Raw genomic sequence first — 3685 nt, 5'->3', positions numbered from 1 at the left:
CTTACTCATATACAATGCCACCCAAAGGTAATAAAGGAGGTCAGAATTGCTTCCACTGTGGAAAGCTGGACCACTTCAGTAGACAGTGTCACAGACGAGAGCCACAGATAGGCAAGGGAGTAGAGAGGAAGCTCCCACTCACTTGCTTTAAGTGTGGCTCTGAAGGACACTTGGCCAAGGTGGCCCACATCAGGTCCTTGTGGCAGACAGGACTGACAGGCCCCAGCTCCCAGCTGGAAACAAAGGAGGATGCTTCAACGATTTAGATCCTCCCAGAAGAGCTGTGGGTGAGCATTAACATTACTGGTAAGTATATTCATTTTCTCCTGGACACAAGGGCCTACTATTTGGTCCTAAAAGCCTTCTGAGGTCCCAACTCTTCTATTTCTTAGTTGTTGGAATTGACGGAAAACCTCATAAGCAGTTCCTTACTTCACCTCTGCCTTGCATGTGGACTTCCAAGCTGTAAAACAACCCAGTGGTAGATGGAATTTGCTCCAGGACTTAAGAACAGCAAATGACATAGTTGAGCCTCTACATCTTGTGGTTCCTAACCTTTAGGCTATAATCGACAAAATGCTAGTCAATAGGCCTTTTATTGTAAGAACTACCTTCCCTCTGTAACTTGATTTGTGCCACTATTAGAGTCTCTACTTGGAATATTATTGCTTTTTAATTTTTGACTCATGGACTTTTAACTTGTCAAATTTGTGTCTTCTAGGCTGCAACACTTCTATGATACATCTTCAAAGATATGAACATGTACAGCTAAGCACAATTGATAACAGTGCACCTAAATTCAATCTCCATAATAGTCTATGTGTTTCCTATTGCCAAAGGGGCCCTTTAGAGTAGTGAGAGAAGATCTTCACTCTGAAAGCTACAGCATCCCTTTTCAGCAGGAAGTAGCTAAGAGAATACGCCATCCCCTTTTCCTTATGAATCAGAGTGAAGTCTCTCTCAGGGAGGAGTGATAGGGAATGGCAAAGGACACACTGACAAAGGAGATTAATTAGAACTGGCTTTGACAAGCACTGTGGCAATGGGACAATTAAAACAGACTTTCGGATGGGGGGAAGAGGAATGAACTGGGAAGGAGGGTAGAGAAAATAGTGCAACAATGAATGAATGGAAACCCAAAATCTCTGTAAATGTTCATTAAAATTAATAAAATTTAATTTTAAAAAAAGTGACAACTGTACCTTCCTTGCCATTACTGATGGAAATTGTTCTACAATGGGCCCAATCCATTGTTGTTTTGTTTTTCTTGTTGTGTACCTTCAAGTCAGATCTGACTGGCACAGGAGGGAGATTGTCCCTCCTTCTCCAGAGGAGCATCTGGTGGATTTGAACTGTGCACCTTCCAGACTGCAGCACAGCCTTTTGTCATTAGGCCACCAGAGCTCCCTTACAATGTGCTCAAAGTGATCCCCACCCTCACCCACCACCCAGGAAACATCACAGGCAAAGGGAGCACCAAAGAACAAGTTCTACCATCCTTGCCTCTCAGGAGCACACTGGCTGCACATATCTGTTTGTTCTTTCCGCAGTTCCTGGGATATTTAATGCTCTTCTCCAAACTCTACCACTTCAGTGTGAACCAGCCGGAGATGTTTATATTATGAGTGAGCATGACTGTGTATCAATAAAACTTTATCCCCTTTATTTGACATTATTTTTATTATGTCACAAAAGTCAGTAGAGCTGTGCTACCAACTCACAGGCAGCACTTCTCTGACAGTTTGAATCCACCAGCTTCTCCTTGGAAGAAGGATGGACAATCGCCACTCCTGAAATTTAAAGCCTCTAATAACTCACTGGAGGGTCAACTATGAGTCATTGCCAACTTGATGGCAATGAGAGAGCTATCTAAAAACCTAAAAGCCGTTCTTGGTTTGCAGGCCGTACAAACACTGGCTGTGGACTGGATTTGGCCCAGAGTTTGTTTGCCACTCACTGTAGTAGACAAGGGAGTATCAGGGGTCAAGTGCATAAGGAGTTGTGTTGTCAACCCAAAGGCGATTCGAATCTACCAGCTGCTCCACGGGAGAAAGATGGGCAACTTCTTCACTTGCCATTTACACCCTCCGAAAACTCACTAGAAATTCAGCTATGAGTTAGTTCCCACTTGATGACTTTGAGTTGTATTGTAGACTAGAATAAATCTGCCACTATCGTAGACGTTAAATAAATTCCCAGTTTTGCTGAATCCACACTAAATAACCTTGCATGTTTTATAAGGACATGCACTGGTTAGACAGTAACAAACACCTTGTGTGGGAATGAGACTGGAGAAAGGAAAGAGAAATTAGGAGTAAGTGGGAGAAAGTCCCCAGATGGTGCACAAGACCAACAGTCTCCACTGCTATCCACAAAGTTGAAAGTTCGAGTTCACCCATTGGCATCTCAGAAGTCTACTTATCAACTTCTGAAAAATCACCTTTGATTAAGATCAAAAGTACCATTGTGAACAAACTGTACCCTAATTCTACACTGATCCACACACATGAGGCTTCCACAAGTCCATTAACAGTAACTGATTTAGTTGGTAAATGATTAAATGAGAACAGAGCTTTTACCAAGGCTGATGATGAGGATGACAAACTCAACCTCATCCCTGAATCTTGTTTTGGTATCTTATTAGGCTTAAAAAGAGCCAATCCCACAGCTTGAAGAGGGGCTTCACTGTCATCAAGAGGAGGCGCCAGGAGACAGAGGGAACTGTGAGATTGGAGACCGTGTGAGATGGCACAAGACAGAACCAGGAGACTGGCATGAGCTAGCCTGCTGGACCTCATGGACCATGGCACAAAGTGACTACACGGGGTTCGTTAAGCTACAGTGTGAGCGCGGAGCACATCCAGGCAGGAAGCTTCTTGGTAGAGTGGGATGTCTCTAGGGATGTGTCAAAAGCCAGAGTTGCAAGGCTTGCTGGTGTAGTGAAGAGGTCAAGAGTGAGTGTCAGTGGTCAGCATGGTGGAAAACCTGTCTGCCTTCAAGCACAGGAGGAGCTGAGATGTTGGAAATCATCTTGAATGAAGAACTGTGCTATGAGTTGTTCCTTTTATTTGGAAGTTGATCTTGATCCTGAACTGTAACTATGATCTGTGAGTTCTGTGTGGCCATTACAACAAATTCTTGAGCCAGGTAGAGAAGTAGAATGCTCTAAGAGGAAGGGATAAGGTCAGAGCTCAAAACCTCATTGCCATCAAGTTGGAACAGACTGATAATTGACCCTGCAGCAGGTTCTCACAGACTGTATGTAAATTGTACTGGAGGAGATTGTCCATCTTTGTCTCTCTGAGCGCTGATGGATTCAAACTGCTGGCCTTTAGGTAGCCATTGAAACTCCCTAACAATCAGGCCACCAGTGCTCCCTACTGCTGTTAAGAATTGATTTTAAAAAAAAAGATGAAAGGGTTGAAATGTGGGAATCAACTTTAAACTGACGCTGAACGCCATCTCTTCTGATTTAAATGAGGTTAGACACCATCAGAAGTGTATCATTAAAGGGACAGCTTGTGGGTCCAAAAATCCGAGCTTTGTCACATACCGCCTGTCAACAATCACCAAGTTATAAACAACTATGAGATCATCTCACCCCAGTCAAAATAGCAAAATTTAACAGAACAGCAAGCAACAAATGCTGGCGAGGTTGTGGAGAAACTGGAACCCTGATTCACTG

Source organism: Elephantulus edwardii, unplaced genomic scaffold, assembly GCF_000299155.1.
Source record: "Elephantulus edwardii isolate Elephantulus edwardi_28Jun2011 unplaced genomic scaffold, EleEdw1.0 scaffold00045, whole genome shotgun sequence".
NCBI lineage: Eukaryota > Metazoa > Chordata > Mammalia > Macroscelidea > Macroscelididae > Elephantulus > Elephantulus edwardii.
Note: the sequence above shows the minus strand (reverse complement) of the source record.